Source organism: Mycteria americana, chromosome 4 (assembly GCF_035582795.1).
Source record: "Mycteria americana isolate JAX WOST 10 ecotype Jacksonville Zoo and Gardens chromosome 4, USCA_MyAme_1.0, whole genome shotgun sequence".
In the NCBI taxonomy this organism is placed as follows: domain Eukaryota; kingdom Metazoa; phylum Chordata; class Aves; order Ciconiiformes; family Ciconiidae; genus Mycteria; species Mycteria americana.
The window spans coordinates 84,460,771-84,471,170 of NC_134368.1; the positions used below are offsets into that span (position 1 = coordinate 84,460,771).

A 10,400-nucleotide genomic window follows, 5' to 3' on the forward strand; every position below is an offset into this window, starting at 1 on the left:
CTTAATGCAAAAAAAGAACCCACCATAAAACCGTGTGACCTCAGGAATCAATAAAGCCAGTCAAGTGCCTGCTTTATCTCCATTGGTGTGGCAGAAGATATGAGCAGGTTCAACAGGTATGTATGGTATCTCTGGGAAAATGGAAAGCCTAACTGCAGTTACCATGGGAAAAGACACTACAGATGATTCTTGGTCACTTCATTTTCCCTGAATTTATCAAGTTATCATCTGTTTCAGACCTTAGGTGAAGCTGATTACAGCTAGGTCTTTCTCTGTATCTAGTAAGCTACAGGAAGCAAATCAAAGAGCAAGCACCAGTACAAAGTGTTCCCTGCACATGAGGCAGGAGTTGGCTGGCTCTGCTTGTGACATAGCCTCCGTCTGGCTATCCGTTTAGTAGAAAACACCTTTAAAAATAAATGTCTTGATCTGAAGGATCAAGGACATGATTTAAAACAAAGCAGTATCCAGCATCAAGGATGCTGAAACACCTCAAAGAAACAGCAGTTTGGTTGGCATATATAGACACGCATATATGTATACATACGCACGGTCCTTGGTGCTGTTCATGAAGGCTTTTTAAATTAATTTGTTTCTTTAAGGAGAGAAGATAGTCTTTTGAGACTATGAGTTGGAGAAGGTGGAACTATTTCCAGCTTTGTCAAGAACTGTAATTATGCAAAGGTCAGTCATTCCCTCTTCTTCCCACTCTCCTTCCTGCCATTCTTCTGTGTTACAGGTTTGGTCCTGCCTATGAGACAAATGTTAACAAGGTAGTACTTGTAATTTTTCAGCAATTTGGAAGAACTCACGCTCTGTTCTGTTTGCCCCCATAATCACTTTGTTATGGGTAACTGATCATTCAAATCGTTATAGTTTTGGGCTTGGTGAATGCATGGTCGTGAGGCTATTAATTTCAGCATTAATAAATGTTTTTCCAAACAGCGTGTACATATAGGGAAACAGAAAGTTCATTATTTTCTCCAGTGTCAATGAGAACAGAACCTAACTCACCTAAATGTTTGTGAAATCTCATATTTAATTATGTGATCATAGCTTTTAAAAAATACTCACTCTCTTCTGGCTCTGGCACTGGCACTCTCCATCAGTTATACCTCTAAAATCGGCTTTTGCATGTTGGATAATCAACGTTTTGTTTTCATTACTTACATGCTATGTTATGAAAAATCTATAAACACAAGACTTCTCACTAATTATTAAAATGCCACCATTTATTATAACTAAATATTTATTTAATTTATACCAACAACTTTTTTCCACTTAATTCAAGATTGTCCATCACCTTTGAACAGTAGCTTCCTGGACAGTTAAGTAATAGATTAAGCTTCATTTTGGAAGAATGAGAAACATAGCTTTAAATTATTTAAAGTGTTGGCTCTTCAGAGGAATGGATTCTCCCATTCTGAATTTGCTCCACGTCTCAAACAATGTCATGAGCAATTTTACCCAAAACATCTACACGTTTTAAATAATAAAACAGAACACATGCGCACAAAGTGCAATATCACAGCAGTTTCTAAAACACACTTTCAAAGACATTGATGCATGCTTTAATTTTCAAACTCCTGAACTGTACCAATGATAAAATGGTATTTTGAAGGATTCAAAAACTTAATCCAGTGCAGAGAAGCTGCCCAGTGTGGAGAAAAGAGCGACCTTGGAAAAACTGACTGCTTCTACAGAGAAACTTGGTAAATAGGTTCCTGCCTGGTTTCCTTTCATCATTTACAAACAGGACTAGTTTCCAAATGCAGCTAAACTGAGATTACAGACCTGCTTTTAGTTTGTGTGACTAACAGAGGGGAAACTATCTCTTACCACGAGTTGAAAAGCATCGGAAAAATAATGATGGCCCTATTAGATTAAGGGATATAAAAACTGGCCTGAGAAGAGTAGTAATTTCAGACTGACCACCAGCATGCATAGTGGTATTTTTCTTTTCTGTTTACCATATTTATATAAATATTCACTAAGTGTTTATTTGCAAGACTTCATTTGGCACTTCCTGTACACCCTAAAATTTCATCGACTTCAGTGGGTGTATAACAGGATGCCAGCACAGGCCTAAGGTTTTCAGTTATGCATTGCATATTTCTTCCTATCTGAATGAACGCCTGTTAGTATACTTCCCGATCTAAGCATTGGGCCTCTGGTGAATATTTATATTGGAAGTCAAAATCCTTAATCAAGAGAGAGTTTCTAAAAAGACGAGGCTGCTTTGGAAATTCTGGTCTTAGTTACACAACAATTCATCACTTCTCTGCAGTTTTGAAGCTCACATAACAAACATAACACAATGAGGTCTGAGTCAAAGCAAGTAGCCCAAAGTTAGTAGTGGTGTTTTCCTTCCTATAACTTCTGCCAGTCTCAGTGAGGCATGTTTATTACAAACTTTTACAAATTATATGCTAACATAAACCCAAGCTAAGTCCTTGTCTGGAATAAGTTCTTGTGCTACTAGTATGAAGTCTTCTGAAAATATAGCTCAGAAAAGCGTATGACTTGAAATAGAGTCATTTCAAGGGTAATTTAGGTTGCTATGTCTTCAACACACAACTGAGAAATCTGTGATTGCTGAGCAGATTAGGTTTCTGGCTATTCTTTAATGTGTTTCTATTTTCTGAAACGGCCTTTGGAAATACTGTTAAAGCTGGGTCGAGGATTAAGTTTATTTATTCTTCGCTTTATAAGCTTCGCTTATTTCTGTCAGTCTTGACCTTAGGAGGAAGACACTCAGCGACAGCTTTGTCTTTAACCCAATTTCACTTATTACAATGAGCTTCATTTGCTATTCGTTACTTGTATGGACCCCAGTTCATGCTTGTGCAAAATGGCACATTATTATTTTCTTAGTTTCTTCCAAGATGTGTAGGGTAAGGGATTATCTAGGGCCACCTCCATCTTTCTTATGCTCCAAAATAAACAGTTTTCCAAGACCAAATCTGCATCTAGAGGTTCTGTGTCAATAACAGTGTAAGGACCCACAGAAGTGGAAGCTCTTCATTTGCCTTTTTCTGCTTGTCCTGTACCAAACACTGTGAGGCAGGGTGCAAGCACTGACCACACTTGGTGCTTTCCGTGACTTGCTCACAAACTCATTCAGCTTCAGCCCCAGAGAAGATTCAGGAGCCTTTCAGTTTTCTTGGTAGGAGATGGATTAGGCCATTATGATTTGATCATTTTATAATGTTTACAAATCACCCGGCCTGCAAACGTGTCTCTAGTACCACATAAACAGAAGAGCAGTCCCACACTCTCACACCAGCCACAGAGAGGAGCATTGAAAGCCAGATGGTCGTGGGTAGAGAGGTCCCTGCAGCCGATGTGGAGCTACCACAAAGATTTTGTTTTAATGTGCTATTCTACCTTCTAAAGGACATTTGACAGGAAAGGACTTCAAACATCTTTGAGGCTGGTCTCTTGTGTCAGATACTACTGTATCACACAAGACTTTTATTAATTAATTGAGCTTCAGAGTAAAAGCAATGAAGGTTTTTTATCTGGCTGTAGCAGTTCTTGACTGGTCGGTGATCTTTGAAAACTGTCATCATCTTCTGCCATTACATAAGTTTATAGCATTTTTAAAATCTATGTTGTCATCAAATCCCCCCACTTCTCCATTGGTGGTTTTCAGAGCAAGTACCATCAAAAATAAAATATTTATTGTGGAAATATTACTCTTATTCTTCTACCAGAGTTGATCATAGCAAGGCCTTTTGATTAAAGCTTTTAAAGCATTTCAAAACATTGAGTTGGAAAGAACTTCCATATTTATTGTTGCTTGAAAGTCTTCCTGCAGCGTCTTCCCTGGCCTTTCAGTCACCCTAACAAAAAACATGGGCATGTGAATGCAAAACGTGATATATCCCTGACAATTTTCATGCTCTGTCTCTCTTCACAGCTAGGACATTTAAGAAATTAAAAAAATAAAACAAAGTAGTTGACATTTATTGAAGGGAAGAGGTTATGGAATTATGTCAAACAGAACACTGCAGCAGAATAAAGCCTGCCAGTAAGTTTAACTCTTTCTAGAGTTTTATTACTCATCATAATTAGTAACATCTTTAGTTAGAATACCATTTGGATATCATTAAAATAAATGCAAATGATTTTTTTTAGACATGCTTTTTTTGTCACTCAGCTCACTAATGGATCATTTTTATCATAGAGTATCACGTTATGTACATTAAACAGTTCAGCAATGTCCAAGAGCTGGAAATAAAATCGCACAGATTTATCACTATATTGCAAATAACTTGAAATAAATGCTTGTGAACTGTATCTTCACTTAGCAGAGACTTAGCAGTGTATTCCAAATAACCAGTCTCTAAAGTTCATGCTATGAACCTGAACCTTCTGGAACTGAAGTCAATCTCAGCTGGAGCTTTGCCTTCACTTGGGTACTTGAGTTGCAACATCCCCTCTACAACATTTTTATGGCCACAGAGCAACAAGAGGAGGAGACAGGGACTCAAACTGAAGTGAAGTCTCACATCATTTGAAAGTGATTTGCTCTCTGCCCCCTGAATAATCTAAACCAGTGCTTTAAATTAATCTGTTTTGTCACTGAAATGGGCTAGAAGCACTTGCTAGGGTACACACCACATCTAAACTGTTGAGAAAGTAACAACCAGCTGAGAGGTAGGAATGGAAAACCGGGGACAATACTTTCTTAAATTGCTCCTCTAGATCCACTAAAGGATATCCGATTGCACGTTCACCAAGGCTCTTGGAGTACTGGCTAATTACTTCTTCCAAAGCCAAGAACTTAGGTTGGTTTTTTTCCTATCATTCTTGTAGAAATCCTAATTCATCTTAAATTGATTTCATCCTTAATGCAGCCAGATAACTAAATTACTTCCTTGCACAGAGTTTGCCAAACGGTCTTCCAAAGCACACAAAGACTCTCTGAATTACAGATAAGGCCACTTAGCAAATGATACATTTCAGCACATATTACAAATATGATCCCAAAGGATCGTTTTTGTTATAGAACACAACACAGTCATGATTAATAAATTACATCTTCATAGAACATGTTTTGAAGATAACGGCAAATGAGCAAAACAAAATGTTAACAAAAGACAACATTCTTCCCCCTGTTTACATGAGGAAAGGAATTTGAAGAAAGAACTTTTGCCTCTTCCTCTACAGAATAACACCAGGAAATCTATGTGGCAGGATCTTTGTGATCTTTCTCAGTTTGTTTCCTCCATAAATATTTCCTCCCATAGAGGGTATGTGGGAGAAAGATCAAGTTGGAATAACTCCCTTAAAACATCTTCTGAGCAGTAGTGCTACTTGCGTTTAGGGGTCGGGTTTCTTTTTTTGTTTTGTTTCGATTTTTTAAGTTCAATGCATAAGAGAGATGACCACGCAGATTTAATGAGCAGTCTGCATGTCCTCAGGGAAACACAGATCTGCATGACCTCCCCAGTGGTTCCAGTCTTTGTCAATAGGGCTGAAAAGTCATTGTTTTGTGACTGTTGTCTTAAACCGCATAAAGTGAAGATTTTCTGCCAATCTGAACCTAACACTGAAGAGTCCAATAGTTCAGGTCTGGAAGAAAATACACCTGCTTAGCATTTGGGTTTCCTGCTTGAAATCTCATTGCAAATTCTTCCAGGGCAACGTTCCACAGACATGTCGTAAACAGGGTGCCCCTCCAGCCACATGTTCACACAAACATTAAACTATTTACTCTGTCATGAAATAGCAGGAGAGTGCTAGGTCTCCATGTGAGATGTGTCTGGTTGAGCAGCGATTCCTCGCTCTGCCAGGTGGTTACAGCTCAATTCACTGCAGAGATAGACAAAACAATCTGATCTCTGCCATTTTGCACATGTGGCTTTCTCTATGGTTCCCTTAAGAAGTATGCAGAGTAAAGGATTTTGCTGGTTTTACCTTTTTCCTTTTATTCATCTTAATAAAGTTTTTCTCATCAGACAATGGCATCTTCCATGATTTTTCTGAATTTAACAAAAAAAGTTCTGAAAAGCAGAAGTACTCACTGTTATTTTGTCCTATATACTGAGATGGTTTTCTTTGTGGTCTATGTGAAGAAAGATGATATTCGTAGGTCTCTGGCTTGATATTCTTTCTCCATGGCTATGTTTGAATACTAATTGCACTAATTTACTTGATTGACACAGCTGTCCCTCAGTAATCCTGGCAGTTCATGACTATCAGGTACCAGCCTCTCTCGCTGAAGCACTTCTCTGCATAAATAAATGTTCATTGCACCAGGAACCTTGAATACCATTCTCTCCTCTGCCAAGAAATATCTAACTATCAAGTTGATTGATCAGCTGCACTCTCCTCCCCATCCTTCAAAGTATGCATTATATACTAAGTAAAAAAAATCAGTAAAAAGAACCTGGAAGCCAGAGAAATATGTTTTCAAGCTGAAGCAGAAGGGATTTTTGAAGACAGGTCCCCACTCAGGTGAATGCTTTCAATATTGGGATGGGATTTCCTTTGGCCAGGTTGGAGATGTTTAATTCAAAGACCAGATTCACAGTGGAGAAACCTAAGTAGAGTTAAATGCCTTACTCTAAAGGATACAGCTGACATCTTGCTGTTTTTCTCTGGAAGAGTTCAGCTCGCTGGTCTCCAGTGGCATTACTCTGAGCTGGCTTAGCTCTTCCCCTCCATTCATTAAGGAAGAGATGTGCCTAATCTTGGAGCAAAAATTCCTGCTAGCTGGCAGGATGCCTTAAAGTTAGGTGTCGCACTAGCCAGCATTATATTCTTTGCAGATTTAGCCCTGTACTTCTTCCATGCAAAGCTGCTCCCTTCCAATATTAACTGATTAAATAGTAGTTAATTAGAATTAGTTTTCAATTAACATTCTTTAAGATAATTTTAAGATGTGAAGATGCAGGTACAAATAACAAACAGCTGTATTCAGAAAAAAGGTGGCTCCCACTGAAATCACAGTCAAGAATAGCTGAGATGCTTAACGTTTCTTAGTTTTCCCCATGCTAACATTTTCTGAATAACTATTATCCATGCCCAACACACTTTCTTCTTTTTGTGCAGTAAATATTCTATATTGTTACTTACGTGAGTTTGTTGTCATACTAGCAAAAGAATACTGCTGTTATTTTTATATTCTTGTGTACAATATATCATTTTAACTTAGAATAAAAATGACAACTAAAATTTTGAAAATGGCTTCATTAAAGTCTAGTTTATGAATCTGTTTTAGATATGCAAATGTTTTATGCATGACTTCATCGTTTTCAGCTGAAAGCAACACTGTTATTGTGTGAAGGTTAAACACATGCAATCAGTGCCACACTTTCATGTCTCCAACTAACTTGGAAAATTCTTTGCATGAGTATCATGTGTAGATCTGTTTGTCTTTCACATGATGTATTTGAAAATTATTTTGACTTGTGAATAGCTTGAATTTTTCTGGAACCTGAGTTTATCTTAGAATTCCTAGACTCTGATAATGTAATCAGGTGTATCCATCATAATCTTAACCACTTAAATGAAAAAAATTAGTTTACCAACGTTCTTTGGAGTTTATCTTTCTTTTAATAAAGAAGCTTTTGAGGGTGTAAAGACATTAAGTAGGGTCCCTTGAAACAGACAGTAACAGCCTGAGCTCCAGAATTTTACCCTTTTTACATCTATAACTTCTCTTTATGTAAGAAAAAATATCACAATGTGATGCTCTGCTTATGTCTGGCAAGTACCCTGATGGCAGAATTAGCTTTCAGAAGCAAAATACCTTCTTGAAATATTTCTTGGCAATTTTTGTCTGATCAGTAATTACATGCCTTCCAATAAAAGGAGGAAATGTTTTGTTGCATCTGATGGTAGCTGAGGTCTCAAATTCTTATGGTTTCCATAATAATTTCCTTCCTGTATTTGACTTCATTCCATTCCATACCAAAGTTTTTAGCAATGAAAGGACATGTCAACTTCTGGACGAATCCTACATGACTGTATATGGCATAATCTTACAAATGGAACAAAATGATAAGTATTTGGTCAGTCATTGAAATATTGACTATGTAAAGCAAAATGTGAGACTTGCATCTTTTTCTAATTCCTCAGCAACAACCCAGTTAAAAAACAACTCAGCATAAACATTGCTTCTCAGATTATGTTTCTATTTAAAAAACAAAAATGACTATAAGAATTCAGGCTATACAGGTTTTTTTTTTCCAAAATTAAAGACAAGGAATGTAATATATGGTCTGGTAGTTAGGATAGATAACTATGAATATTTGATGTTCTTATTCCTGCTCTTTTCCTGGCATGTTATGAAAGTTTGGGGCAGTCACTTAGTGCACAACATAGGCTCCTAAATAAGTGTTTTGATTTTCATAAATGCTGAGCACCTGAAGGTTCTTAGCGTACTTCTGAGCATCAGGTTTCTCTGTCAGCTCATCTGTGTCTCCCTTTTCCAGAAACGTAATTTTTCAAGCATTCATGTTTTCATATCTTCACTTTAATCTCCTGTGCTTTAGTTGTAAAAATACAAGCAACATTGCCATTTCCACCAAACACTTTGGGAGTCATAGGCAAAGAAAATATGAGTAGAAAGGGTGAATATTGCCAACTGGTGATCTTTTTTTTCCCCCTTCCTGGCAAGAAACCCTCTTACTCAAACTGAGCAAGTGGATGCTTACACAACAGTTTTTGTGAGCAAACTTCTGAAAACACTATCATTTGCCAAATGTGTCAAAAATCATTTTATGTTCATCTAATTTCCACTCAATTTTTTTTTTTTCTAGATGGCCTACCAAAAAAAACCCCAAACAAAACCCCACCAAGTAACCTCATTTCTTTTGATTTCAGTGGGGCTGAGGGGCAGAGATTTCAGGTTTTTTTCCAACATTTGGAAAGAAGGCAGGCAGGCTGACATTTAAGAAGGCTGGTATTAAGGGTGGGTGGGATTTCAGAAGCAGTCAGTACTGGCCTAACTTTGCTTCTGTGGGAGTCAACAGTAAAAGTTTTATTGACCGATGGCAGAAGAATCATGGTCCTTTCTGGAAATCTGTTTTTTATCCACATGCCATGACTTTATTTCTTGCTAGCCATGAGGGACCTGACCTGGTACCCTTAGCCACCCCAACACACTTCTCTTATGGCAACAGCAGGCCCTCAGATGAGTTTAATAGAATGGTTTTCTGGCCACAATGTGCAGATGTTTAAATAGCATCCTTAGCACAGTTAAGTTCTTGTCTTTCTGGATATTGTTGATAAATACAACGGAATGATTAGATGACCAATTAAAATTAAGAAAAATTTGAAAGCAAGGTAAAAAAGCTTCTGTAAAACCCTCTTGCTTTTCTATGTTCTGTTTAGATAAAGAACATTTGCATAACCTAATTATCAGTTAGACACCATTTAAATACTAAGGTATCTGCTCGTGTTCGCATTTAGAGATGTATTAGAGATGTATTAGATATTAGAGATGTATCTTTAATAGAGATGTATCTCTAATTAGGTATTACATATTAGAGATGTATCTCTAATAGCTCTGAGTGCCAAATCTTGTATCTAAAGAGAGTTCTGAAGGCTAACAAATGTGCACTGATATTAGTAGCACCAGACACTTCCCATGAACTGATGCAAGGATGGTGAGGTATCTGCTAAGGTCTGCTTACCTGACTCAGAAGAGGGTAGCCTAGCTCTTCAACTTCCATGTAATTTCCTTGTACCGCTGACACGTGTCCTTTCATGCTGTTTTAGAAAGACCAGTGAGGTTCTGAAGGGATTTAATCTGTGTGTGTGTCATATGAAAGTACATTTGCAAAAGTCCCCTCAGTAGCTCAGATCAGCAGAGCCATAAAATTTCCAAGGTCTAAAGCCACCTGTCCCCAGAGCTCCCAAGACATTCTGTCTGAGGCAGGCATTATTTCTGCAAGAGGAAGAAGAGGAGAGACACCATAAGAAGAAGGTTAGCATCTTGCCTTGTACACAGGTCCACCCCCCCACATTCCTGGTCTTTGGGAAAGGTGGTGCAGCTTTAAATTGTCAAAGCCTTCAGTCAGAGAATAAAGCTGGCATAAATATCTACCTATTTTCTCGTCTGTGCTACATCACATGAACTAGCAGCAAAGAAGACGTAGCCTTTCATTTTTGAGCAACTGTGATGGATAGCACTGCAGTCGGAAGGTTATAAGTAAAACTGACTATCTGGAGTAACACAAGAGTGTCACTACAATAAAATATTGATTCACTCCCACTGTCTTCTTATCCTTCCTTCCTTTCCAGGCCATGCCTACAAATAACAAATTGATGGGACTTCAGAGAAATTAATAACACTCGCATTTTTAGAGCAGCTAGAGGAAAATTTTTAAAGCGTAGTAGATAAAATGCTTTATGAATCTTGACCTTACTGAACAATCTAGAAA

The 10,400-nt window shown here is 37.7% G+C and overlaps 1 long non-coding RNA gene across 1 annotated transcript; it reads left to right on the forward strand.

Annotated features, from left to right (window-relative positions):
* On the forward strand, nucleotides 1-9,656 carry LOC142409496 (uncharacterized). The gene is made up of 3 exons (XR_012775655.1): nucleotides 1-116; nucleotides 603-9,412; nucleotides 9,491-9,656. It is a non-coding gene; the product is annotated as an uncharacterized LOC142409496 (long non-coding RNA).
* The last annotated feature ends 744 nt before the right edge of the window (nucleotides 9,657-10,400 follow it).